This window comes from Hordeum vulgare, chromosome 2H, assembly GCF_904849725.1.
Source record: "Hordeum vulgare subsp. vulgare chromosome 2H, MorexV3_pseudomolecules_assembly, whole genome shotgun sequence".
In the NCBI taxonomy this organism is placed as follows: domain Eukaryota; kingdom Viridiplantae; phylum Streptophyta; class Magnoliopsida; order Poales; family Poaceae; genus Hordeum; species Hordeum vulgare.
In genome coordinates, this window is record NC_058519.1 from 575,895,903 (window position 1) to 575,917,738 (window position 21,836).

The following is a 21,836-nucleotide window of genomic DNA, read 5'->3' on the forward strand; positions in this document are numbered from 1 at the left end:
GGGGCAAGCATAAGGAACAAATAGATAGTTGCATGTTGGATGCGATCATACCAGCACTAAAGCACCGGATCCCATCAGAACTCCGAAGTTAAGCGTGCTTGGGCGAGAGTAGTACTAGGATGGGTGACCTCCTGGGAAGTCCTCGTGTTGCATTCCTCTTTTTAAATATATTTTTGCGCCACGTGACAAGGATGACGCGGGACCGTGATCTATATGACCTCATTTTCTTATTTTTGACGATTACTGTGTGACTTTTCCCACCGCGCTTGACACCCAACGACTAGTAGTAGTAGTAGTAGTAGTAGGGGCAAGCATAAGGAACAAATAGATAGTTGCATGTCGGATGCGATCATACCAGCACTAAAGCACGGGATCCCATCAGAACTCCGAAGTTAAGCGTGCTTGGGCGAGAGTAGTACTAGGATGGGTGACCTCCTGGAAAGTCCTCGTGTTGCATTCCCCTTTTTAAATATATTTTTGCGCCACGTGACAAGGATGACGCGGGAGCGTGATCTATATGACCTCATTTTCTTATTTTTGACGATTACTGTGTGACTTTTCCCACCGCGCTTGACACCCAACGACTAGTAGTAGTAGTAGTAGTAGGGGCAAGCATAAGGAACAAATAGATAGTTGCATGTCGGATGCGATCATAACAGCACTAAAGCACCGGATCCCATCAGAACTTCGAAGTTAAGCGTGCTTGGGCGAGAGTAGTACTAGGATGGGTGACCTCCTGGGAAGTCCTCGTGTTGCATTCCCCTTTTTAAATATATTTTTGCGCCACGTGACAAGGATGACGCGGGAGCGTGATCTATATGACCTCATTTTCTTATTTTTGACGATTACTGTGTGACTTTTCCCACCGTGCTTGACACCCAACGACTAGTAGTAGTAGTAGTAGTAGGGGCAAGCATAAGGAACAAAAAGATAGTTGCATGTCGGATGCGATCATAACAGCACTAAAGCACGGGATCCCATCAGAACTCCGAAGTTAAGCGTGCTTGGGCGAGAGTAGTACTAGGATGGGTGACCTCCTGGGAAGTCCTCGTGTTGCATTCCCCTTTTTAAATATATTTTTGCGCCACGTGACAAGGATGACGCGGGAGCGTGATCTATATGACCTCATTTACTTATTTTTGACGATTACTGTGTGACTTTTCCCACCGCGCTTGACACCCAACGACTAGTAGTAGTAGTAGTAGTAGTAGTAGTAGTAGTAGTAGTAGGGGCAAGCATAAGGAACAAATAGATAGTTGCATGTTGGATGCGATCATACCAGCACTAAAGCACCGGATCCCATCAGAACTCCGAAGTTAAGCGTGCTTGGGCGAGAGTAGTACTAGGATGGGTGACCTCCTGGGAAGTCCTCGTGTTGCATTCCCCTTTTTAAATATATTTTTGCGCCACGTGACAAGGATGACGCGGGACCGTGATCTATATGACCTCATTTTCTTATTTTTGACGATTACTGTGTGACTTTTCCCACCGCGCTTGACACCCAACGACTAGTAGTAGTAGTAGTAGTAGGGGCAAGCATAAGGAACAAAAAGATAGTTGCATGTCGGATGCGGTCATAACAGCACTAAAGCATCGGATCCCATCAGAACTCCGAAGTTAAGCGTGCTTGGGCGAGAGTAGTACTAGGATGGGTGACCTCCTGGGAAGTCCTCGTGTTGCATTCCCTTTTTAAATATATTTTTGCGCCACGTGACAAGGATGACGCGGGAGCGTGATCTATATGACCTCATTTACTTATTTTTGACGATTACTGTGTGACTTTTCCCACCGCGCTTGACACCCAACGACTAGTAGTAGTAGTAGTAGTAGTAGTAGTAGTAGTAGGGGCAAGCATAAGGAACAAATAGATAGTTGCATGTTGGATGCGATCATACCAGCACTAAAGCACCGGATCCCATCAGAACTCCGAAGTTAAGCGTGCTTGGGCGAGAGTAGTACTAGGATGGGTGACCTCCTGGGAAGTCCTCGTGTTGCATTCCCCTTTTTAAATATATTTTTGCGCCACGTGACAAGGATGACGCGGGAGCGTGATCTATATGACCTCATTTACTTATTTTTGACGATTACTGTGTGACTTTTCCCACCGCGCTTGACACCCAACGACTAGTAGTAGTAGTAGTAGTAGTAGGGGCAAGCATAAGGAACAAATAGATAGTTGCATGTTGGATGCGATCATACCAGCACTAAAGCACCGGATCCCATCAGAACTCCGAAGTTAAGCGTGCTTGGGCGAGAGTAGTACTAGGATGGGTGACCTCCTGGGAAGTCCTCGTGTTGCATTCCCCTTTTTAAATATATTTTTGCGCCACGTGACAAGGATGACGCGGGAGCGTGATCTATATGACCTCATTTACTTATTTTTGACGATTACTGTGTGACTTTTCCCACCGCGCTTGACACCCAACGACTAGTAGTAGTAGTAGTAGTAGTAGTAGTAGTAGTAGTAGTAGTAGTAGGGGCAAGCATAAGGAACAAATAGATAGTTGCATGTTGGATGCGATCATACCAGCACTAAAGCACCGGATCCCATCAGAACTCCGAAGTTAAGCGTGCTTGGGCGAGAGTAGTACTAGGATGGGTGACCTCCTGGGAAGTCCTCGTGTTGCATTCCTCTTTTTAAATATATTTTTGCGCCACGTGACAAGGATGACGCGGGACCGTGATCTATATGACCTCATTTTCTTATTTTTGACGATTACTGTGTGACTTTTCCCACCGCGCTTGACACCCAACGACTAGTAGTAGTAGTAGTAGTAGTAGGGGCAAGCATAAGGAACAAATAGATAGTTGCATGTCGGATGCGATCATACCAGCACTAAAGCACGGGATCCCATCAGAACTCCGAAGTTAAGCGTGCTTGGGCGAGAGTAGTACTAGGATGGGTGACCTCCTGGAAAGTCCTCGTGTTGCATTCCCCTTTTTAAATATATTTTTGCGCCACGTGACAAGGATGACGCGGGAGCGTGATCTATATGACCTCATTTTCTTATTTTTGACGATTACTGTGTGACTTTTCCCACCGCGCTTGACACCCAACGACTAGTAGTAGTAGTAGTAGTAGTAGTAGGGGCAAGCATAAGGAACAAATAGATAGTTGCATGTCGGATGCGATCATACCAGCACTAAAGCATCGGATCCCATCAGAACTCCGAAGTTAAGCGTGCTTGGGCGAAAGTAGTACTAGGATGGGTGACCTCCTCGGAAGTCCTCGTGTTGCATTCCCCTTTTTAAATATATTTTTGCGCCACGTGACAAGGATGACGCGGGAGCGTGATCTATATGACCTCATTTTCTTATTTTTGACGATTACTGTGTGACTTTTCCCACCGCGCTTGACACCCAACGACTAGTAGTAGTAGTAGTAGTAGTACGGGAAAGCATAAGGAACAAATAGATAGTTGCATGTCGGATGCGATCATAACAGCACTAAAGCATCGGATCCCATCAGAACTCCGAAGTTAAGCGTGCTTGGGCGAGAGTAGTACTAGGATGGGTGACCTCCTGGGAAGTCCTCGTGTTGCATCCCCCTTTTTAAATATATTTTTGCGCCACGTGACGAGGATGACGCGAGAGCGTGATCTATATGACCTCATTTTCTTATTTTTGACGATTACTGTGTGACTTTTCCCACCGTGCTTGACACCCAACGACTAGTAGTAGTAGTAGTAGTAGGGGCAAGCATAAGGAACAAATAGATAGTTGCATGTCGGATGCGATCATACCAGCACTAAAGCACCGGATCCCATCAGAACTCCAAAGTTAAGCGTGCTTGGGCGAGAGTAGTACTAGGATGGGTGACCTCCTGGGAAGTCCTCGTGTTGCATTCCCCTTTTTAAATATATTTTTGCGCCACGTGACAAGGATGGCGCGGGAGCGTGATCTATATGACCTCATTTTCTTATTTTTGACGATTACTGTGTGACTTTTCCCACCGCGCTTGACACCCAACGACTAGTAGTAGTAGTGGTAGTAGTAGTAGTAGTAGGGGCAAGCATAAGGAACAAATAGATAGTTGCATGTCGGATCCGATCATACCAGCACTAAAGCATCGGATCCCATCAGAACTCCGAAGTTAAGCGTGCTTGGGCGAAAGTAGTACTAGGATGGGTGACCTCCTGGGAAGTCCTCGTGTTGCATTCCCCTTTTTAAATATATTTTTGCGCCACGTGACAAGGATGACGCGGGAGCGTGATCTATATGACCTCATTTTCTTATTTTTGACGATTACTGTGTGACTTTTCCCACCGCGCTTGACACCCAACGACTAGTAGTAGTAGTAGTAGTAGTAGTACGGGAAAGCATAAGGAACAAATAGATAGTTGCATGTCGGATGCGATCATAACAGCACTAAAGCATCGGATCCCATCAGAACTCCGAAGTTAAGCTTGCTCGGGCGGGAGTAGTACTAGGATGGGTGACCTCCTTGGAAGTCCTCGTGTTGCATTCCCCTTTTTAAATATATTTTTGCGCCACGTGACGAGGATGACGCGGGAGCGTGATCTATATGACCTCATTTTCTTATTTTTGACGATTACTGTGTGACTTTTCCCACCGTGCTTGACACCCAACGACTAGTAGTAGTAGTAGTAGTAGTAGTAGTAGTAGTAGTAGGGGCAAGCATAAGGAACAAATAGATAGTTGCATGTCGGATGCGATCATACCAGCACTAAAGCACCGGATCCCATCAGAACTCCAAAGTTAAGCGTGCTTGGGCGAGAGTAGTACTAGGATGGGTGTTTTTTAAATATATTTTTGCGCCACGTGACGAGGATGACGCGGAGCGTGATCTATATGACCTCATTTTCTTATTTTTGACGATTACTGTGTGACTTTTCCCACCGTGCTTGACACCCAACGACTAGTAGTAGTAGTAGTAGTAGGGGCAAGCATAAGGAACAAATAGATAGTTGCATGTCGGATGCGATCATAACAGCACTAAAGCACCGGATCCCATCAGAACTCCAAAGTTAAGCGTGCTTGGGCGAGAGTAGTACTAGGATGGGTGACCTCCTGGGAAGTCCTCGTGTTGCATTCCCCTTTTTAAATATATTTTTGCGCCACGTGACAAGGATGATGCGGGAGCGTGATCTATATGACCTCATTTTCTTATTTTTGACGATTACTGTGTGACTTTTCCCACCGCGCTTGACACCCAACGACTAGTAGTAGTAGTAGTAGTAGTAGTAGTAGTAGTAGTAGTAGTAGGGGCAAGCATAAGGAACAAATAGATAGTTGCATGTCGGATGCGATCATACCAGCACTAAAGCACCGGATCCCATCAGAACTCCGAAGTTAAGCGTGCTTGGGCGAGAGTAGTACTAGGATGGGTGACCTCTATTTTTGCGCCACGTGACAAGGATGACGCGGGAGCGTGATCTATATGACCTTATTTTCTTATTTTTGACGATTACTATGTGACTTTTCCCACCGCGCTTGACACCCAACGACTAGTAGTAGTAGTAGTAGTAGTAGTAGTAGTAGTAGTAGTAGTAGTAGTAGTAGGGGCAAGCATAAGGAACAAATAGATAGTTGCATGTCGGATGCGATCATACCAGCACTAAAGCACCGGATCCCATCAGAACTCCGAAGTTAAGCGTGCTTGGGCGAGAGTAGTACTAGGATGGGTGACCTCCTGGGAAGTGCTCGTGTTGCATTCCCCTTTTTAAATATATTTTTGCGCCACGTGACAAGGATGACGCGGGAGCGTGATCTATATGACCTCATTTTCTTATTTTTGACGATTACTGTGTGACTTTTCCCACCGTGCTTGACACCCAACGACTAGTAGTAGTAGTAGTAGTAGGGGCAAGCATAAGGAACAAATAGATAGTTGCATGTCGGATGCGATCATAACAGCACTAAAGCACCGGATCCCATCAGAACTCCGAAGTTAAGCGTGCTTGGGCGAGAGTAGTACTAGGATGGGTGACCTCCTGGGAAGTCCTCGTGTTGCATTCCCCTTTTTAAATATATTTTTGCGCCACGTGACAAGGATGACGCGGGAGCGTGATCTATATGACTTCATTTTCTTATTTTTGACGATTACTGTGTGACTTTTCCCACCGCGCTTGACACCCAACGACTACTACTAGTAGTAGTAGTAGTAGTAGGGGCAAGCATAAGGAACAAATAGATAGTTGCATGTCGGATGCGATCATACCAGCACTAAAGCATCGGATCCCATCAGAACTCCGAAGTTAAGCGTGCTTGGGCGAAAGTAGTACTAGGATGGGTGACCTCCTGGGAAGTCCTCGTGTTGCATTCCCCTTTTTAAATATATTTTTGCGCCACGTGACAAGGATGACGCGGGAGCGTGATCTATATGACCTCATTTACTTATTTTTGACAATTACTGTGTGACTTTTCCCACCGCGCTTGACACCCAACGACTAGTAGTAGTAGTAGTAGTAGTAGTAGTAGTAGTAGTAGGGGCAAGCATAAGGAACAAATAGATAGTTGCATGTTGGATGCGATCATACCAGCACTAAAGCACCGGATCCCATTAGAACTCCGAAGTTAAGCGTGCTTGGGCGAGAGTAGTACTAGGATGGGTGACCTCCTGGGAAGTCCTCGTGTTGCATTCCCCTTTTTAAATATATTTTTGCGCCACGTGACAAGGATGACGCGGGACCGTGATCTATATGACCTCATTTTCTTATTCTTTGACTATTACTGTGTGACTTTTCCCACCGCGCTTGACACCCAACGACTAGTAGTAGTAGTAGTAGTAGGGGCAAGCATAAGGAACAAATAGATAGTTGCATGTCGGATGCGATCATACCAGCACTAAAGCACGGGATCCCATCAGAACTCCGAAGTTAAGCGTGCTTGGGCGAGAGTAGTACTAGGATGGGTGACCTCCTGGGAAGTCCTCGTGTTGCATTCCCCTTTTTAAATATATTTTTGCGCCACGTGACAAGGATGACGCGGGAGCGTGATCTATATGACTTCATTTTCTTATTTTTGACGATTACTGTGTGACTTTTCCCACCGCGCTTGACACCCAACGACTAGTAGTAGTAGTAGTAGTAGTAGTAGGGGCAAGCATAAGGAACAAATAGATAGTTGCATGTCGGATGCGATCATACCAGTACTAAAGCATCGGATCCCATCAGAACTCCGAAGTTAAGCGTGCTTGGGCGAAAGTAGTACTAGGATGGGTGACCTCCTGGGAAGTCCTCGTGTTGCATTCCCCTTTTTAAATATATTTTTGCGCCACGTGACAAGGATGACGCGGGAGCGTGATCTATATGACCTCATTTTCTTATTTTTGACGATTACTGTGTGACTTTTCCCACCGCGCTTGACACCCAACGACTAGTAGTAGTAGTAGTAGTAGTAGTAGTAGTAGTAGTAGTAGTAGTAGTAGTAGGAGTAGTAGTAGTAGGGGAAAGCATAAGGAACAAATAGATAGTTGCATGTCGGATGCGATCATACCAGCACTAAAGCACCGGATCCCATCAGAACTTCGAAGTTAAGCGTGCTTGGGCGAGAGTAGTACTAGGATGGGTGACCTCCTGGGAAGTCCTCGTGTTGCATTCCCCTTTTTAAATATATTTTTGCGCCACGTGACAAGGATGACGCGGGAGCGTGATCTATATGACCTCATTTTCTTATTTTTGACGATTACTGTGTGACTTTTTCCACCGCGCTTGACACCCAACGACTAGTAGTAGTAGTAGTAGTAGGGGCAAGCATAAGGAACAAATAGATAGTTGTTGCATTCCCCTTTTTAAATATATTTTTGCGCCACGTGACAAGGATGACGCGGGAGCGTGATCTATATGACCTCATTTTCTTATTTTTGACGATTACTGTGTGACTTTTTCCACCGCGCTTGACACCCAACGACTAGTAGTAGTAGTAGTAGTAGGGGCAAGCATAAGGAACAAATAGATAGTTGCATGTCGGATGCGATCATACCAGCACTAAAGCACCGGATCCCATCAGAACTCCGAAGTTAAGCGTGCTTGGGCGAGAGTAGTACTAGGATGGGTGACCTCCTGGGAAGTCCTCGTGTTGCATTCCCCTTTTTAAATATATTTTTGCGCCACGTGACAAGGATGACGCGGGACCGTGATCTATATGACCTCATTTTCTTATTTTTGACGATTACTGTGTGACTTTTCCCACCGCGCTTGACACCAACGACTAATAGTAGTAGTAGTAGTAGTAGTAGTAGTAGTAGTAGGAGTAGTAGTAGTAGTAGGAGTAGTAGTAGTAGTAGGGGAAAGCATAAGGAACAAATAGATAGTTGCATGTCGGATGCGATCATACCAGCACTAAAGCACCGGATCCCATCAGAACTCCGAAGTTAAGCGTGCTTGGGCGAGAGTAGTACTAGGATGGGTGACCTCCTGGGAAGTCCTCGTGTTGCATTCCCCTTTTTAGATATATTTTTGCGCCACGTGACAAGGATGACGCGGGACCGTGATCTATATGACCTCATTTTCTTATTTTTGACGATTACTGTGTGACTTTTCCCACCGCGCTTGACACCCAACGACTAATAGTAGTAGTAGTAGTAGTAGTAGTAGTAGTAGTAGTAGTAGTAGTAGTAGTAGTAGTAGTAGGAGTAGTAGTAGTAGTAGTGGAAACCATAAGGAACAAATAGATAGTTGCATGTCGGATGCGATCATACCAGCACTAAAGCACCGGATCCCATCAGAACTCCGAAGTTAACCGTGCTTGGGCGAGAGTAGTACTAGGATGGGTGACCTCCTCGGAAGTCCTCGTGTTGCATTCCCCTTTTTAAATATATTTTTGCGCCACGTGACAAGGATGACGCGGGAGCGTGATCTATATGACCTCATTTTCTTATTTTTGACAATTACTGTGTGACTTTTCCCACCGCGCTTGAAACCCAACGACTAGTAGTAGTAGTGGTAGTAGTAGTAGTAGTAGTAGGGGCAAACATAAGGAACAAATAGATAGTTGCATGTCGGATGCGATCATACCAGCACTAAAGCACCGGATCAGGAAGTCCTCGTGTTGCATTCCCCTTTTTAAATATATTTTTGCGCCACGTGACAAGGATGACGCGGGACCGTGATCTATATGACCTCATTTTCTTATTTTTGACGATTATTGTGTGACTTTTCCCACCGCGCTTGACACCCAACGACTAGTAGTAGTAGTAGTAGTAGTAAGGGCAAGCATAAGGAACAAATAGATAGTTGCATGTCGGATCCGATCATACCAACACTAAAGCACCGGATCCCATCAGAACTCTGAAGTTAAGCGTGCTTGGGCGAGAGTAGTACTAGGATGGGTGACCTCCTGGGAAGTCCTCGTGTTGCATTCCCCTTTTTAAATATATTTTTGCGCCACGTGACAAGGATGACGCGGGAGCGTGATCTATATGACCTCATTTTCTTATTTTTGACGATTACTGTGTGACTTTTCCCACCGCGCTTGACACCCAACGACTAGTAGTAGTAGTGGTAGTAGTAGTAGTAGTAGTAGGGGAAAGCATAAGGAACAAATAGATAGTTGCATGTCGGATGCGATCATACCAGCACTAAAGCACCGGATCCCATCAGAACTCCGAAGTTAAGCGTGCTTGGGCGAGAGTAGTACTAGGATGGGTGACCTCCTGGGAAGTCCTCGTGTTGCATTCCCCTTTTTAAATATATTTTTGCGCCACGTGACAAGGATGACGCGGGACCGTGATCTATATGACCTCATTTTCTTATTTTTGACGATTACTGTGTGACTTTTCCCACCGCGCTTGACACCCAACGACTAGTAGTAGTAGTAGTAGTAGGGGCAAGCATAAGGAACAAATAGATAGTTGCATGTCGGATGCGATCATACCAGCACTAAAGCACCGGATCCCATCAGAACTCCGAAGTTAAGCGTGCTTGGGCGAGAGTAGTACTAGGATGGGTGACCTCCTGGGAAGTCCTCGTGTTGCATTCCCCTTTTTAAATATATTTTTGCGCCACGTGACAAGGATGACGCGGGAGCGTGATCTATATGACCTCATTTTCTTATTTTTGACGATTACTGTGTGACTTTTCCCACCGCGCTTGACACCCAACGACTAGTAGTAGTAGTAGTAATAGTAGTAGTAGTAGTAGTAGGGGCCAGCATAAGGAACAAATAGATAGTTGCATGTCGGATGTGATCATACCAGCACTAAAGCATCGGATCCCATCAGAACTCCGAAGTTAAGCGTGCTTGGGCGAGAGTAGTACTAGGATGGGTGACCTCGTGGGAAGTCCTTGTGTTGCATTCCCCTTTTTAAATATATTTTTGCGCCACGTGACAAGGATGACGCGGGAGCGTGATCTATATGACCTCATTTTCTTATTTTTGACGATTACTGTGTGACTTTTCCCACCGCGCTTGACACCCAACGACTAGTAGTAGTAGTGGTAGTAGTAGTAGTAGTAGTAGGGGCAAGCATAAGGAACAAATAGATAGTTGCATGTCGGATGCGATCATAGCAGCACTAAAGCACCGGATCCCATCAGAACTCCGAAGTTAAGCGTGCTTGGGCGAGAGTAGTACTAGGATGGGTGACCTCCTGGGAAGTCCTCGTGTTGCATTCCCCTTTTTAAATATATTTTTGCGCCACGTGACAAGGATGACGCGGGAGCGTGATCTATATGACCTCATTTTCTTATTTATGACGATTACTGTGTGACTTTTCCCACCGCGCTTGACACCCAACGACTAGTAGTAGTAGTAGTAGTAGTAGTAGGGGCAAGCATAAGGAACAAATAGATAGTTGCATGTCGGATGCGATCATACCAGCACTAAAGCACCGGATCCCATCAGAACTCCGAAGTTAAGCGTGCTTGGGCGAGAGTAGTACTAGGATGGGTGACCTCCTGGGAAGTCCTCGTGTTGCATTCCCCTTTTTAAATATATTTTTGCGCCACGTGACAAGGATGATGCGGGAGCGTGATCTATATGACCTCATTTTCTTATTTTTGACGATTACTGTGTGACTTTTCCCACCGCGCTTGACACCCAACGACTAGTAGTAGTAGTAGTAGTAGTAGTAGTAGGGGCAAGCATCAGGAACAAATAGATAGTTGCATGTCGGATGCGATCATACCAGCACTAAAGCACCGGATCCCATCAGAACTCCGAAGTTAAGCGTGCTTGGGCGAGAGTAGTACTAGGATGGGTGACCTCTATTTTTGCGCCACGTGACAAGGATGACGCGGGAGCGTGATCTATATGACCTCATTTTCTTATTTTTGACGATTACTGTGTGACTTTTCCCACCGCGCTTGACACCCAACGACTAGTAGTAGTAGTAGTAGTAGTAGTAGTAGTAGTAGTAGTAGTAGTAGTAGTAGTAGTAGTAGTAGTAGTAGTTGTAGTAGTAGTAGTAGTAGTAGTAGTAGTAGTAGTAGTAGTAGTTGTAGTAGTAGTAGTAGTAGGGGCAAGCATAAGGAACAAATAGATAGTTGCATGTCGGATGCGATCATACCAGCACTAAAGCACCGGATCCCATCAGAACTTCGAAGTTAAGCGTGCTTGGGCGAGAGTAGTACTAGGATGGGTGACCTCCTGGGAAGTCCTCGTGTTGCATTCCCCTTTTTAAATATATTTTTGCGCCACGTGACAAGGATGACGCGGGAGCGTGATCTATATGACCTCATTTTCTTATTTTTGACGATTACTGTGTGACTTTTTCCACCGCGCTTGACACCCAACGACTAGTAGTAGTAGTAGTAGTAGGGGCAAGCATAAGGAACAAATAGATAGTTGTTGCATTCCCCTTTTTAAATATATTTTTGCGCCACGTGACAAGGATGACGCGGGAGCGTGATCTATATGACCTCATTTTCTTATTTTTGACGATTACTGTGTGACTTTTTCCACCGCGCTTGACACCCAACGACTAGTAGTAGTAGTAGTAGTAGGGGCAAGCATAAGGAACAAATAGATAGTTGCATGTCGGATGCGATCATACCAGCACTAAAGCACCGGATCCCATCAGAACTCCGAAGTTAAGCGTGCTTGGGCGAGAGTAGTACTAGGATGGGTGACCTCCTGGGAAGTCCTCGTGTTGCATTCCCCTTTTTAAATATATTTTTGCGCCACGTGACAAGGATGACGCGGGACCGTGATCTATATGACCTCATTTTCTTATTTTTGACGATTACTGTGTGACTTTTCCCACCGCGCTTGACACCAACGACTAATAGTAGTAGTAGTAGTAGTAGTAGTAGTAGTAGTAGGAGTAGTAGTAGTAGGAGTAGTAGTAGTAGTAGGGGAAAGCATAAGGAACAAATAGATAGTTGCATGTCGGATGCGATCATACCAGCACTAAAGCACCGGATCCCATCAGAACTCCGAAGTTAAGCGTGCTTGGGCGAGAGTAGTACTAGGATGGGTGACCTCCTGGGAAGTCCTCGTGTTGCATTCCCCTTTTTAGATATATTTTTGCGCCACGTGACAAGGATGACGCGGGACCGTGATCTATATGACCTCATTTTCTTATTTTTGACGATTACTGTGTGACTTTTCCCACCGCGCTTGACACCCAACGACTAATAGTAGTAGTAGTAGTAGTAGTAGTAGTAGTAGTAGTAGTAGTAGTAGGAGTAGTAGTAGTAGTAGTGGAAACCATAAGGAACAAATAGATAGTTGCATGTCGGATGCGATCATACCAGCACTAAAGCACCGGATCCCATCAGAACTCCGAAGTTAACCGTGCTTGGGCGAGAGTAGTACTAGGATGGGTGACCTCCTCGGAAGTCCTCGTGTTGCATTCCCCTTTTTAAATATATTTTTGCGCCACGTGACAAGGATGACGCGGGAGCGTGATCTATATGACCTCATTTTCTTATTTTTGACAATTACTGTGTGACTTTTCCCACCGCGCTTGAAACCCAACGACTAGTAGTAGTAGTGGTAGTAGTAGTAGTAGTAGTAGGGGCAAACATAAGGAACAAATAGATAGTTGCATGTCGGATGCGATCATACCAGCACTAAAGCACCGGATCAGGAAGTCCTCGTGTTGCATTCCCCTTTTTAAATATATTTTTGCGCCACGTGACAAGGATGACGCGGGACCGTGATCTATATGACCTCATTTTCTTATTTTTGACGATTATTGTGTGACTTTTCCCACCGCGCTTGACACCCAACGACTAGTAGTAGTAGTAGTAGTAGTAGTAAGGGCAAGCATAAGGAACAAATAGATAGTTGCATGTCGGATCCGATCATACCAACACTAAAGCACCGGATCCCATCAGAACTCTGAAGTTAAGCGTGCTTGGGCGAGAGTAGTACTAGGATGGGTGACCTCCTGGGAAGTCCTCGTGTTGCATTCCCCTTTTTAAATATATTTTTGCGCCACGTGACAAGGATGACGCGGGAGCGTGATCTATATGACCTCATTTTCTTATTTTTGACGATTACTGTGTGACTTTTCCCACCGCGCTTGACACCCAACGACTAGTAGTAGTAGTGGTAGTAGTAGTAGTAGTAGTAGGGGAAAGCATAAGGAACAAATAGATAGTTGCATGTCGGATGCGATCATACCAGCACTAAAGCACCGGATCCCATCAGAACTCCGAAGTTAAGCGTGCTTGGGCGAGAGTAGTACTAGGATGGGTGACCTCCTGGGAAGTCCTCGTGTTGCATTCCCCTTTTTAAATATATTTTTGCGCCACGTGACAAGGATGACGCGGGACCGTGATCTATATGACCTCATTTTCTTATTTTTGACGATTACTGTGTGACTTTTCCCACCGCGCTTGACACCCAACGACTAGTAGTAGTAGTAGTAGTAGGGGCAAGCATAAGGAACAAATAGATAGTTGCATGTCGGATGCGATCATACCAGCACTAAAGCACCGGATCCCATCAGAACTCCGAAGTTAAGCGTGCTTGGGCGAGAGTAGTACTAGGATGGGTGACCTCCTGGGAAGTCCTCGTGTTGCATTCCCCTTTTTAAATATATTTTTGCGCCACGTGACAAGGATGACGCGGGAGCGTGATCTATATGACCTCATTTTCTTATTTTTGACGATTACTGTGTGACTTTTCCCACCGCGCTTGACACCCAACGACTAGTAGTAGTAGTAGTAATAGTAGTAGTAGTAGTAGTAGGGGCCAGCATAAGGAACAAATAGATAGTTGCATGTCGGATGTGATCATACCAGCACTAAAGCACCGGATCCCATCAGAACTCCGAAGTTAAGCGTGCTTGGGCGAGAGTAGTACTAGGATGGGTGACCTCGTGGGAAGTCCTTGTGTTGCATTCCCCTTTTTAAATATATTTTTGCGCCACGTGACAAGGATGACGCGGGAGCGTGATCTATATGACCTCATTTTCTTATTTTTGACGATTACTGTGTGACTTTTCCCACCGCGCTTGACACCCAACGACTAGTAGTAGTAGTGGTAGTAGTAGTAGTAGTAGTAGGGGCAAGCATAAGGAACAAATAGATAGTTGCATGTCGGATGCGATCATAACAGCACTAAAGCACCGGATCCCATCAGAACTCCGAAGTTAAGCGTGCTTGGGCGAGAGTAGTACTAGGATGGGTGACCTCCTGGGAAGTCCTCGTGTTGCATTCCCCTTTTTAAATATATTTTTGCGCCACGTGACAAGGATGACGCGGGAGCGTGATCTATATGACCTCATTTTCTTATTTATGACGATTACTGTGTGACTTTTCCCACCGCGCTTGACACCCAACGACTAGTAGTAGTAGTAGTAGTAGTAGTAGTAGGGGCAAGCATAAGGAACAAATAGATAGTTGCATGTCGGATGCGATCATACCAGCACTAAAGCACCGGATCCCATCAGAACTCCGAAGTTAAGCGTGCTTGGGCGAGAGTAGTACTAGGATGGGTGACCTCCTGGGAAGTCCTCGTGTTGCATTCCCCTTTTTAAATATATTTTTGCGCCACGTGACAAGGATGATGCGGGAGCGTGATCTATATGACCTCATTTTCTTATTTTTGACGATTACTGTGTGACTTTTCCCACCGCGCTTGACACCCAACGACTAGTAGTAGTAGTAGTAGTAGTAGTAGTAGGGGCAAGCATCAGGAACAAATAGATAGTTGCATGTCGGATGCGATCATACCAGCACTAAAGCACCGGATCCCATCAGAACTCCGAAGTTAAGCGTGCTTGGGCGAGAGTAGTACTAGGATGGGTGACCTCTATTTTTGCGCCACGTGACAAGGATGACGCGGGAGCGTGATCTATATGACCTCATTTTCTTATTTTTGACGATTACTGTGTGACTTTTCCCACCGCGCTTGACACCCAACGACTAGTAGTAGTAGTAGTAGTAGTAGTAGTAGTAGTAGTAGTAGTAGTAGTTGTAGTAGTAGTAGTAGTAGTAGTAGTAGTAGTAGTAGTAGTTGTAGTAGTAGTAGGGGCAAGCATAAGGAACAAATAGATAGTTGCATGTCGGATGCGATCATACCAGCACTAAAGCACCGGATCTCATCAGAACTCCGAAGTTAAGCGTGCTTGGGCGAGAGTAGTACTAGGATGGGTGACCTCCTGGGAAGTCCTCGTGTTGCATTCCCCTTTTTAAATATATTTTTGCGCCACGTGACAAGGATGACGCGGGAGCGTGATCTATATGACCTCATTTTCTTATTTTTGACGATCACTGTGTGACTTTTCCCACCGCGCTTGACACCCAACGACTAGTAGTAGTAGTAGTAGTACGGGAAAGCATAAGGAACAAATAGATAGTTGCATGTCGGATGCGATCATAACAACACTAAAGCATCGGATCCCATCAGAACTCCAAAGTTAAGCGTGCTTGGGCGAGAGTAGTACTAGGATGGGTGACCTCCTGGGAAGTCCTCGTGTTGCATTTCCCTTTTTAAATATATTTTTGCGCCACGTGACAAGGATGACGCGGGACCGTGATCTATATGACCTCATTTTCTTATTTTTGACGATTACTGTGTGACTTTTCCCACCGCGCTTGACACCCAACGACTAGTAGTAGTAGTAGTAGTAGTAGTAGTAGTAGTACGGGAAAGCATAAGGAACAAATAGATAGTTGCATGTCGGATGCGATCATACCAGCACTAAAGCACCGGATCCCATCAGAACTCCGAAGTTAAGCGTGCTTGGGCGAGAGTAGTACTAGGATGGGTGACCTCAGTCCTCGTGTTGCATTCCCCTTTTTAAATATATTTTTGCGCCACGTGACAAGGATGACGCGGGACCGTGATCTATATGACCTGATTTTCTTATTTTTGACGATTACTGTGTGACTTTTCCCACCGCGCTTGACACCCAACGACTAGTAGTAGTAGTAGTAGTAGGGGCAAGCATAAGGAACAAATAGATAGTTGCATGTCGGATGCTATCATACCAGCACTAAATCACCGGATCCCATCAGAACTCCGAAGTTAAGCGTGCTTGGGCGAGAGTAGTACTAGGATGGGTGACCTCCTGGGAAGTCCTCGTGTTGCATTCCCCTTTTTAAATATATTTTTGCGCCGCGTGACAAGGATGACGCGGGAGCGTGATCTATATGACCTCATTTTCTTATTTTTGACGATTACTGTGTGACTTTTCCCACCGCGCTTGACACCCAACGACTAGTAGTAGTAGTAGTAGTAGTAGTAGGGGCAAACATAAGGAACAAATAGATAGTTGCATGTCGGATGCGATCATACCAGCACTAAAGCACCGGATCCCATCAGAACTCCGAAGTTAAGCGTGCTTGGGCGAGAGTAGTACTAGGATGGGTGACCTCTATTTTTGCGCCACGTGACAAGGATGACGCGGGAGCGTGATCTATATGACCTCATTTTCTTATTTTTGACGATTACTGTGTGACTTTTCCCACCGCGCTTGACACCCAACGACTAGTAGTAGTAGTAGTAGTAGTAGTAGTAGTAGTAGTAGTAGTAGTAGTAGTAGTTGTAGTAGTAGTAGTAGTAGTTGTAGTAGTAGTAGTAGTAGTAGTTGTAGTAGTAGTAGTAGTAGGGGAAAGCATAAGGAACAAATAGATAGTTGCATGTCGGATGCGATCATACCAGCACTAAAGCACCGGATCCCATCAGAACTCCGAAGTTAAGCGTGCTTGGGCGAGAGTAGTACTAGGATGGGTGACCTCCTGGGAAGTCCTCGTGTTGCATTCCCCTTTTTAAATATATTTTTGCGCCACGTGACAAGGATGACGCGGGAGCGTGATCTATATGACCTCATTTTCTTATTTTTGACGATTACTGTGTGACTTTTCCCACCGCGCTTGACACCCAACGACTAGTAGTAGTAGTAGTAGTAGTAGTAGTAGTAGTAGTAGGGGTAAGCATAAGGAACAAATAGATAGTTGCATGTCGGATGCGATCATACCAGCACTAAAGCACCGGATCCCATCAGAACTCCGAAGTTAAGCGTGCTTGGGCGACCTCCTGGGAAGTCCTCGTGTTGCATTCCCCTTTTTAAATATATTTTTGCGCCACGTGACAAGGATGACGCGGGAGCGTGATCTATATGACCTCATTTTTTTATTTTTGACGATTATTGTGTGACTTTTCCCACTGCGCTTGACACCCAACGACTAATAGTAGTAGTGGTAGTAGTAGTAGTAGTAGGGGCAAGCATAAGGAACAAATAGATAGTTGCATGTCGGATGCGATCATACCAGCACTAAAGCACCGGATCCCATCAGAACTCCGAAGTTAAGCGTGCTTGGGCGAAAGTAGTACTAGGATGGGTGACCTCCTGGGAAGTCCTCGTGTTGCATTCCCCTTTTTAAATATATTTTTGCGCCACGTGACAAGGATGACGCGGGAGCGTGATCTATATGACCTCATTTTCTTATTTTTGACGATTACTGTGTGACTTTTCCCACCGCGCTTGACACCCAACGACTAGTAGTAGTAGTAGTAGTAGTAGTAGTAGTAGTAGTACGGGAAAGCATAAGGAACAAATAGATAGTTGCATGTCGGATGCGATCATACCAGCACTAAAGCACCGGATCCCATCAGAACTCCGAAGTTAAGCGTGCTTGGGCGAGAGTAGTACTAGGATGGGTGACCTCAGTCCTCGTGTTGCATTCCCCTTTTTAAATATATTTTTGCGCCACGTGACAAGGATGACGCGGGACCGTGATCTATATGACCTCATTTTCTTATTTTTGACGATTACTGTGTGACTTTTCCCACCGCGCTTGACACCCAACGACTAGTAGTAGTAGTAGTAGTAGGGGCAAGCATAAGGAACAAATAGATAGTTGCATGTCGGATGCGATCATACCAGCACTAAAGCACCGGATCCCATCAGAACTCCGAAGTTAAGCGTGCTTGGGCGAGAGTAGTACTAGGATGGGTGACCTCCTGGGAAGTCCTCGTGTTGCATTCCCCTTTTTAAATATATTTTTGCGCCGCGTGACAAGGATGACGCGGGAGCGTGATCTATATGACCTCATTTTCTTATTTTTGACGATTACTGTGTGACTTTTCCCACCGCGCTTGACACCCAACGACTAGTAGTAGTAGTAGTAGTAGTAGTAGGGGCAAGCATAAGGAACAAATAGATAGTTGCATGTCGGATGCAATCATACCAGCACTAAAGCACCGGATCCCATCAGAACTACGAAGTTAAGCGTGCTTGGGCGAGAGTAGTACTAGGATGGGTGACCTCCTGGGAAGTCCTCGTGTTGCATTCCCCTTTTTAAATATATTTTTGCGCCACGTGACAAGGATGACGCGGGAGCGTGATCTATATGACCTCACTTCCTTATTTTTGACGATTACTGTGTGACTTTTCCCACCGCGCTTGACACCCAACGACTAGTAGTAGTAGTAGTAGTAGTAGTAGTAGTAGTAGGGGCAAGCATAAGGAACAAATAGATAGTTGCATGTCGGATGCGATCATACGAGCACTAAAGCACCGGATCCCATCAGAACTCCGAAGTTAAGCGTGCTTGGGCGAGAGTAGTACTAGGATGGGTGACCTCTATTTTTGCGCCACGTGACAAGGATGACGCGGGAGCGTGATCTATATGACCTCATTTTCTTATTTTTGACGATTACTGTGTGACTTTTCCCACCGCGCTTGACACCCAACGACTAGTAGTAGTAGTAGTAGTAGTAGTAGTAGTAGTAGTAGGGGCAAGCATAAGGAACAAATAGATAGTTGCATGTCGGATGCGATCATACCAGCACTAAAGCACCGGATCCCATCAGAACTCCGAAGTTAAGCGTGCTTGGGCGAGAGTAGTACTAGGATGGGTGACCTCCTGGGAAGTCCTCGTGTTGCATTCCCCTTTTTAAATATATTTTTGCGCCACGTGACAAGGATGACGCGGGAGCGTGATCTATATGACCTCATTTTCTTATTTTTGACGATTACTGTGTGACTTTTCCCACCGTGCTTGACACCCAACGACTAGTAGTAGTAGTAGTAGGGGCAAGCATAAGGAACAAATAGATAGTTGGATGTCGGATGCGATCATACCAGCACTAAAGCACCGGATCCCATCAGAACTCCGAAGTTAAGCATGCTTGGGCGAGAGTAGTACTAGGATGGGTGACCTCCTGGGAAGTCCTCGTGTTGCATTCCCCCTTTTAAATATATTTTTGCGCCACGTGACAAGGATGACGCGGGAGCGTGATCTATATGACCTCATTTTCTTATTTTTGACGATTACTGTGTGACTTTTCCCACCGCGCTTGACACCCAACGACTAGTAGTAGTAGTAGTAGTAGGGGCAAGCATAAGGAACAAATAGATAGTTGCATGTCGGATGCGATCATACCAGCACTAAAGCACCGGATCCCATCAGAACTCCAAAGTTAAGCGTGCTTGGGCGAGAGTAGTACTAGGATGGGTGACCTCCTGGGAAGTCCTTGTGTTGCATTCCCCTTTTTAAATATATTTTTGCGCCACGTGACAAGGATGACGCGGGACCGTGATCTATATGACCTCATTTTCTTATTTTTGACGATTACTGTGTGACTTTTCCCACCGCGTTTGACACCCAACGACTAGTAGTAGTAGTAGTAGTAGTAGTAGTAGTAGTAGGGGCAAGCATAAGGAACAAATAGATAGTTGCATGTCGGATGCGATCATACCAGCACTAAAGCACCGGATCCCATCAGAACTCCGAAGTTAAGCGTGCTTTGGCGAGAGTAGTACTAGGATGGGTGACCTCCTGGGAAGTCCTCGTGTTGCATTCCCCTTTTTAAATATATTTTTACGCCACGTGACAAGGATGACGCGGGAGCGTGATCTATATGACCTCATTTTCTTATTTTTGACGATTACTGTGTGACTTTTCCCACCGCGCTTGACACCCAACGACTAGTAGTAGTAGTAGTAGTAGGGGCAAGCATAAGGAACAAATAGATAGTTTCATGTCGGATGCGATCATACCAGCACTAAAGCACCGGATCCCATCAGAACTCTGAAGTTAAGCGTGCTTGGGCGAGAGTAGTACTAGGATGGGTGACCTCCTGGGAAGTCCTCGTGTTGCATTCCCCTTTTTAAATATATTTTTGCGCCACGTGACAAGGATGACGCGGGAGCGTGATCTATATGACCTCATTTTCTTATTTTTGACGATTACTGTGTGACTTTTCCCACCGCGCTTGACACCCAACGACTAGTAGTAGTAGTAGTAGTAGTAGTATTAGTAGTAGTAGTAGGGGCAAGCATAAGGAACAAATAGATAGTTGCATGTCGGATGCGATCATACCAGCACTAAAGCACCGGATCCCATCAGAACTGTGAAGTTAAGCGTGCTTGGGCGAGAGTAGTACTAGGATGGGTGACCTCCTGGGAAGTCCTCGTGTTGCATTCCCCTTTTTAAATATATTTTTGCGCCACGTGACAAGGATGACGCGGGAGCGTGATCTATATGACCTCATTTTCTTATTTTTGACGATTACTGTGTGACTTTTCCCACCGCGCTTGACACCCAACGACTAGTAGTAGTAGTAGTAGTAGTAGGGGCAAGCATAAGGAACAAATAGATAGTTGCATGTCGGATGCGATCATACCAGCACTAAAGCACCGGATCCCATCGGAACTCCGAAGTTAAGCGTGCTTGGGCGAGAGTACTACTAGGATGGGTGACCTCCTGGGAAGTCCTCGTGTTGCATTCCCCCTTTTAAATATATTTTTGCGCCACGTGACAAGGATGACGCGGGAGCGTGATCTATATGACCTCATTTTCTTATTTTTGACGATTACTGTGTGACTTTTCCCACCGCGCTTGACACCCAACGACTAGTAGTAGTAGTAGTAGTAGTAGTATTAGTAGTAGTAGTAGGGGCAAGCATAAGGAACAAATAGATAGTTGCATGTCGGATGCGATCATACCAGCACTAAAGCACCGGATCCCATCAGAACTGTGAAGTTAAGCGTGCTTGGGCGAGAGTAGTACTAGGATGGGTGACCTCCTGGGAAGTCCTCGTGTTGCATTCCCCTTTTTAAATATATTTTTGCGCCACGTGACAAGGATGACGCGGGAGCGTGATCTATATGACCTCATTTTCTTATTTTTGACGATTACTGTGTGACTTTTCCCACCGCGCTTGACACCCAACGACTAGTAGTAGTAGTAGTAGTAGTAGGGGCAAGCATAAGGAACAAATAGATAGTTGCATGTCGGATGCGATCATACCAGCACTAAAGCACCGGATCCCATCGGAACTCCGAAGTTAAGCGTGCTTGGGCGAGAGTACTACTAGGATGGGTGACCTCCTGGGAAGTCCTCGTGTTGCATTCCCCCTTTTAAATATATTTTTGCGCCACGTGACAAGGATGACGCGGGAGCGTGATCTATATGACCTCATTTTCTTATTTTTGACGATTACTGTGTGACTTTTCCCACCACGCTTGA

At 45.6% G+C, this 21,836-nt stretch overlaps 58 non-coding genes and 9 pseudogenes across 58 annotated transcripts; all 67 read left to right on the forward strand.

Annotated features, from left to right (window-relative positions):
- The first annotated feature begins 37 nt into the window (after nt 1-37).
- Nucleotides 38-156, forward strand: LOC123436120. The gene has a single exon (XR_006627355.1). It is a non-coding gene; the product is annotated as a 5S ribosomal RNA (ribosomal RNA).
- Nucleotides 157-341: 185 nt separating this feature from the next.
- On the forward strand, nt 342-460 carry LOC123438854. The gene has a single exon (XR_006629971.1). It is a non-coding gene; the product is annotated as a 5S ribosomal RNA (ribosomal RNA).
- A 182-nt stretch (nt 461-642) lies between these two features.
- LOC123431987 lies at nt 643-761 on the forward strand. The gene has a single exon (XR_006623590.1). It is a non-coding gene; the product is annotated as a 5S ribosomal RNA (ribosomal RNA).
- Nucleotides 762-943: 182 nt separating this feature from the next.
- Nucleotides 944-1,062, forward strand: LOC123432043. Its single transcript, XR_006623644.1, has one exon. It is a non-coding gene; the product is annotated as a 5S ribosomal RNA (ribosomal RNA).
- Nucleotides 1,063-1,265: 203 nt separating this feature from the next.
- Nucleotides 1,266-1,384, forward strand: LOC123436131. Its single transcript, XR_006627366.1, has one exon. It is a non-coding gene; the product is annotated as a 5S ribosomal RNA (ribosomal RNA).
- A 182-nt stretch (nt 1,385-1,566) lies between these two features.
- Nucleotides 1,567-1,685, forward strand: LOC123432383. Its single transcript, XR_006623968.1, has one exon. It is a non-coding gene; the product is annotated as a 5S ribosomal RNA (ribosomal RNA).
- A 196-nt stretch (nt 1,686-1,881) lies between these two features.
- LOC123436143 lies at nt 1,882-2,000 on the forward strand. The gene has a single exon (XR_006627378.1). It is a non-coding gene; the product is annotated as a 5S ribosomal RNA (ribosomal RNA).
- Nucleotides 2,001-2,185: 185 nt separating this feature from the next.
- Nucleotides 2,186-2,304, forward strand: LOC123436156. The gene has a single exon (XR_006627391.1). It is a non-coding gene; the product is annotated as a 5S ribosomal RNA (ribosomal RNA).
- Nucleotides 2,305-2,513: 209 nt separating this feature from the next.
- Nucleotides 2,514-2,632, forward strand: LOC123436168. The gene has a single exon (XR_006627402.1). It is a non-coding gene; the product is annotated as a 5S ribosomal RNA (ribosomal RNA).
- A 185-nt stretch (nt 2,633-2,817) lies between these two features.
- On the forward strand, nt 2,818-2,936 carry LOC123438855. Its single transcript, XR_006629972.1, has one exon. It is a non-coding gene; the product is annotated as a 5S ribosomal RNA (ribosomal RNA).
- Nucleotides 2,937-3,124: 188 nt separating this feature from the next.
- Nucleotides 3,125-3,243, forward strand: LOC123432366. The gene has a single exon (XR_006623952.1). It is a non-coding gene; the product is annotated as a 5S ribosomal RNA (ribosomal RNA).
- A 185-nt stretch (nt 3,244-3,428) lies between these two features.
- LOC123431730 lies at nt 3,429-3,547 on the forward strand. The gene has a single exon (XR_006623319.1). It is a non-coding gene; the product is annotated as a 5S ribosomal RNA (ribosomal RNA).
- Nucleotides 3,548-3,729: 182 nt separating this feature from the next.
- On the forward strand, nt 3,730-3,848 carry LOC123436059. Its single transcript, XR_006627296.1, has one exon. It is a non-coding gene; the product is annotated as a 5S ribosomal RNA (ribosomal RNA).
- A 194-nt stretch (nt 3,849-4,042) lies between these two features.
- On the forward strand, nt 4,043-4,161 carry LOC123432810. The gene has a single exon (XR_006624379.1). It is a non-coding gene; the product is annotated as a 5S ribosomal RNA (ribosomal RNA).
- Nucleotides 4,162-4,349: 188 nt separating this feature from the next.
- On the forward strand, nt 4,350-4,468 carry LOC123433233. Its single transcript, XR_006624771.1, has one exon. It is a non-coding gene; the product is annotated as a 5S ribosomal RNA (ribosomal RNA).
- A 200-nt stretch (nt 4,469-4,668) lies between these two features.
- Nucleotides 4,669-4,787, forward strand: LOC123433581 (annotated as a pseudogene).
- Nucleotides 4,788-4,937: 150 nt separating this feature from the next.
- LOC123431865 lies at nt 4,938-5,056 on the forward strand. The gene has a single exon (XR_006623461.1). It is a non-coding gene; the product is annotated as a 5S ribosomal RNA (ribosomal RNA).
- Nucleotides 5,057-5,262: 206 nt separating this feature from the next.
- Nucleotides 5,263-5,375, forward strand: LOC123433472 (annotated as a pseudogene).
- Nucleotides 5,376-5,559: 184 nt separating this feature from the next.
- LOC123435360 lies at nt 5,560-5,678 on the forward strand. The gene has a single exon (XR_006626615.1). It is a non-coding gene; the product is annotated as a 5S ribosomal RNA (ribosomal RNA).
- Nucleotides 5,679-5,860: 182 nt separating this feature from the next.
- LOC123437870 lies at nt 5,861-5,979 on the forward strand. The gene has a single exon (XR_006629036.1). It is a non-coding gene; the product is annotated as a 5S ribosomal RNA (ribosomal RNA).
- A 188-nt stretch (nt 5,980-6,167) lies between these two features.
- Nucleotides 6,168-6,286, forward strand: LOC123438757. Its single transcript, XR_006629881.1, has one exon. It is a non-coding gene; the product is annotated as a 5S ribosomal RNA (ribosomal RNA).
- A 200-nt stretch (nt 6,287-6,486) lies between these two features.
- On the forward strand, nt 6,487-6,605 carry LOC123435034. The gene has a single exon (XR_006626295.1). It is a non-coding gene; the product is annotated as a 5S ribosomal RNA (ribosomal RNA).
- Nucleotides 6,606-6,788: 183 nt separating this feature from the next.
- LOC123436696 lies at nt 6,789-6,907 on the forward strand. Its single transcript, XR_006627909.1, has one exon. It is a non-coding gene; the product is annotated as a 5S ribosomal RNA (ribosomal RNA).
- Nucleotides 6,908-7,095: 188 nt separating this feature from the next.
- LOC123432035 lies at nt 7,096-7,214 on the forward strand. Its single transcript, XR_006623637.1, has one exon. It is a non-coding gene; the product is annotated as a 5S ribosomal RNA (ribosomal RNA).
- A 230-nt stretch (nt 7,215-7,444) lies between these two features.
- Nucleotides 7,445-7,563, forward strand: LOC123436487. Its single transcript, XR_006627710.1, has one exon. It is a non-coding gene; the product is annotated as a 5S ribosomal RNA (ribosomal RNA).
- A 367-nt stretch (nt 7,564-7,930) lies between these two features.
- Nucleotides 7,931-8,049, forward strand: LOC123436180. Its single transcript, XR_006627413.1, has one exon. It is a non-coding gene; the product is annotated as a 5S ribosomal RNA (ribosomal RNA).
- Nucleotides 8,050-8,284: 235 nt separating this feature from the next.
- LOC123436191 lies at nt 8,285-8,403 on the forward strand. Its single transcript, XR_006627424.1, has one exon. It is a non-coding gene; the product is annotated as a 5S ribosomal RNA (ribosomal RNA).
- A 245-nt stretch (nt 8,404-8,648) lies between these two features.
- LOC123438417 lies at nt 8,649-8,767 on the forward strand. Its single transcript, XR_006629560.1, has one exon. It is a non-coding gene; the product is annotated as a 5S ribosomal RNA (ribosomal RNA).
- A 439-nt stretch (nt 8,768-9,206) lies between these two features.
- On the forward strand, nt 9,207-9,325 carry LOC123432836. The gene has a single exon (XR_006624407.1). It is a non-coding gene; the product is annotated as a 5S ribosomal RNA (ribosomal RNA).
- Nucleotides 9,326-9,522: 197 nt separating this feature from the next.
- LOC123436203 lies at nt 9,523-9,641 on the forward strand. Its single transcript, XR_006627436.1, has one exon. It is a non-coding gene; the product is annotated as a 5S ribosomal RNA (ribosomal RNA).
- A 182-nt stretch (nt 9,642-9,823) lies between these two features.
- Nucleotides 9,824-9,942, forward strand: LOC123436215. Its single transcript, XR_006627448.1, has one exon. It is a non-coding gene; the product is annotated as a 5S ribosomal RNA (ribosomal RNA).
- A 200-nt stretch (nt 9,943-10,142) lies between these two features.
- Nucleotides 10,143-10,261, forward strand: LOC123438773. The gene has a single exon (XR_006629896.1). It is a non-coding gene; the product is annotated as a 5S ribosomal RNA (ribosomal RNA).
- Nucleotides 10,262-10,458: 197 nt separating this feature from the next.
- On the forward strand, nt 10,459-10,577 carry LOC123437697. The gene has a single exon (XR_006628872.1). It is a non-coding gene; the product is annotated as a 5S ribosomal RNA (ribosomal RNA).
- A 188-nt stretch (nt 10,578-10,765) lies between these two features.
- On the forward strand, nt 10,766-10,884 carry LOC123436227. The gene has a single exon (XR_006627460.1). It is a non-coding gene; the product is annotated as a 5S ribosomal RNA (ribosomal RNA).
- Nucleotides 10,885-11,075: 191 nt separating this feature from the next.
- On the forward strand, nt 11,076-11,188 carry LOC123433516 (annotated as a pseudogene).
- A 268-nt stretch (nt 11,189-11,456) lies between these two features.
- Nucleotides 11,457-11,575, forward strand: LOC123436488. The gene has a single exon (XR_006627711.1). It is a non-coding gene; the product is annotated as a 5S ribosomal RNA (ribosomal RNA).
- A 367-nt stretch (nt 11,576-11,942) lies between these two features.
- On the forward strand, nt 11,943-12,061 carry LOC123436239. Its single transcript, XR_006627472.1, has one exon. It is a non-coding gene; the product is annotated as a 5S ribosomal RNA (ribosomal RNA).
- A 232-nt stretch (nt 12,062-12,293) lies between these two features.
- LOC123436250 lies at nt 12,294-12,412 on the forward strand. The gene has a single exon (XR_006627483.1). It is a non-coding gene; the product is annotated as a 5S ribosomal RNA (ribosomal RNA).
- A 230-nt stretch (nt 12,413-12,642) lies between these two features.
- Nucleotides 12,643-12,761, forward strand: LOC123438418. The gene has a single exon (XR_006629561.1). It is a non-coding gene; the product is annotated as a 5S ribosomal RNA (ribosomal RNA).
- Nucleotides 12,762-13,203: 442 nt separating this feature from the next.
- LOC123432837 lies at nt 13,204-13,322 on the forward strand. The gene has a single exon (XR_006624408.1). It is a non-coding gene; the product is annotated as a 5S ribosomal RNA (ribosomal RNA).
- A 197-nt stretch (nt 13,323-13,519) lies between these two features.
- Nucleotides 13,520-13,638, forward strand: LOC123436263. The gene has a single exon (XR_006627494.1). It is a non-coding gene; the product is annotated as a 5S ribosomal RNA (ribosomal RNA).
- Nucleotides 13,639-13,820: 182 nt separating this feature from the next.
- LOC123436275 lies at nt 13,821-13,939 on the forward strand. The gene has a single exon (XR_006627506.1). It is a non-coding gene; the product is annotated as a 5S ribosomal RNA (ribosomal RNA).
- Nucleotides 13,940-14,139: 200 nt separating this feature from the next.
- Nucleotides 14,140-14,258, forward strand: LOC123437018. Its single transcript, XR_006628222.1, has one exon. It is a non-coding gene; the product is annotated as a 5S ribosomal RNA (ribosomal RNA).
- Nucleotides 14,259-14,455: 197 nt separating this feature from the next.
- LOC123437871 lies at nt 14,456-14,574 on the forward strand. The gene has a single exon (XR_006629037.1). It is a non-coding gene; the product is annotated as a 5S ribosomal RNA (ribosomal RNA).
- Nucleotides 14,575-14,765: 191 nt separating this feature from the next.
- On the forward strand, nt 14,766-14,884 carry LOC123436286. The gene has a single exon (XR_006627517.1). It is a non-coding gene; the product is annotated as a 5S ribosomal RNA (ribosomal RNA).
- A 191-nt stretch (nt 14,885-15,075) lies between these two features.
- On the forward strand, nt 15,076-15,188 carry LOC123433517 (annotated as a pseudogene).
- A 235-nt stretch (nt 15,189-15,423) lies between these two features.
- LOC123435334 lies at nt 15,424-15,542 on the forward strand. Its single transcript, XR_006626589.1, has one exon. It is a non-coding gene; the product is annotated as a 5S ribosomal RNA (ribosomal RNA).
- Nucleotides 15,543-15,724: 182 nt separating this feature from the next.
- Nucleotides 15,725-15,843, forward strand: LOC123433269. Its single transcript, XR_006624800.1, has one exon. It is a non-coding gene; the product is annotated as a 5S ribosomal RNA (ribosomal RNA).
- A 197-nt stretch (nt 15,844-16,040) lies between these two features.
- Nucleotides 16,041-16,153, forward strand: LOC123433380 (annotated as a pseudogene).
- A 182-nt stretch (nt 16,154-16,335) lies between these two features.
- On the forward strand, nt 16,336-16,454 carry LOC123437992. The gene has a single exon (XR_006629151.1). It is a non-coding gene; the product is annotated as a 5S ribosomal RNA (ribosomal RNA).
- A 188-nt stretch (nt 16,455-16,642) lies between these two features.
- LOC123433474 lies at nt 16,643-16,755 on the forward strand (annotated as a pseudogene).
- A 250-nt stretch (nt 16,756-17,005) lies between these two features.
- On the forward strand, nt 17,006-17,124 carry LOC123436298. Its single transcript, XR_006627528.1, has one exon. It is a non-coding gene; the product is annotated as a 5S ribosomal RNA (ribosomal RNA).
- A 200-nt stretch (nt 17,125-17,324) lies between these two features.
- LOC123433537 lies at nt 17,325-17,422 on the forward strand (annotated as a pseudogene).
- A 194-nt stretch (nt 17,423-17,616) lies between these two features.
- LOC123437000 lies at nt 17,617-17,735 on the forward strand. Its single transcript, XR_006628205.1, has one exon. It is a non-coding gene; the product is annotated as a 5S ribosomal RNA (ribosomal RNA).
- A 200-nt stretch (nt 17,736-17,935) lies between these two features.
- On the forward strand, nt 17,936-18,048 carry LOC123433381 (annotated as a pseudogene).
- A 182-nt stretch (nt 18,049-18,230) lies between these two features.
- On the forward strand, nt 18,231-18,349 carry LOC123436310. The gene has a single exon (XR_006627540.1). It is a non-coding gene; the product is annotated as a 5S ribosomal RNA (ribosomal RNA).
- A 188-nt stretch (nt 18,350-18,537) lies between these two features.
- LOC123438512 lies at nt 18,538-18,656 on the forward strand. Its single transcript, XR_006629649.1, has one exon. It is a non-coding gene; the product is annotated as a 5S ribosomal RNA (ribosomal RNA).
- A 197-nt stretch (nt 18,657-18,853) lies between these two features.
- Nucleotides 18,854-18,966, forward strand: LOC123433590 (annotated as a pseudogene).
- A 169-nt stretch (nt 18,967-19,135) lies between these two features.
- On the forward strand, nt 19,136-19,254 carry LOC123436321. The gene has a single exon (XR_006627551.1). It is a non-coding gene; the product is annotated as a 5S ribosomal RNA (ribosomal RNA).
- A 179-nt stretch (nt 19,255-19,433) lies between these two features.
- Nucleotides 19,434-19,552, forward strand: LOC123436773. The gene has a single exon (XR_006627985.1). It is a non-coding gene; the product is annotated as a 5S ribosomal RNA (ribosomal RNA).
- A 182-nt stretch (nt 19,553-19,734) lies between these two features.
- On the forward strand, nt 19,735-19,853 carry LOC123437384. The gene has a single exon (XR_006628567.1). It is a non-coding gene; the product is annotated as a 5S ribosomal RNA (ribosomal RNA).
- Nucleotides 19,854-20,050: 197 nt separating this feature from the next.
- LOC123437800 lies at nt 20,051-20,169 on the forward strand. The gene has a single exon (XR_006628969.1). It is a non-coding gene; the product is annotated as a 5S ribosomal RNA (ribosomal RNA).
- Nucleotides 20,170-20,351: 182 nt separating this feature from the next.
- LOC123435755 lies at nt 20,352-20,470 on the forward strand. The gene has a single exon (XR_006627003.1). It is a non-coding gene; the product is annotated as a 5S ribosomal RNA (ribosomal RNA).
- A 203-nt stretch (nt 20,471-20,673) lies between these two features.
- On the forward strand, nt 20,674-20,792 carry LOC123432291. Its single transcript, XR_006623882.1, has one exon. It is a non-coding gene; the product is annotated as a 5S ribosomal RNA (ribosomal RNA).
- Nucleotides 20,793-20,977: 185 nt separating this feature from the next.
- LOC123438164 lies at nt 20,978-21,096 on the forward strand. The gene has a single exon (XR_006629324.1). It is a non-coding gene; the product is annotated as a 5S ribosomal RNA (ribosomal RNA).
- A 203-nt stretch (nt 21,097-21,299) lies between these two features.
- On the forward strand, nt 21,300-21,418 carry LOC123432292. Its single transcript, XR_006623883.1, has one exon. It is a non-coding gene; the product is annotated as a 5S ribosomal RNA (ribosomal RNA).
- Nucleotides 21,419-21,603: 185 nt separating this feature from the next.
- Nucleotides 21,604-21,722, forward strand: LOC123438166. Its single transcript, XR_006629325.1, has one exon. It is a non-coding gene; the product is annotated as a 5S ribosomal RNA (ribosomal RNA).
- Nucleotides 21,723-21,836: the final 114 nt, after the last annotated feature.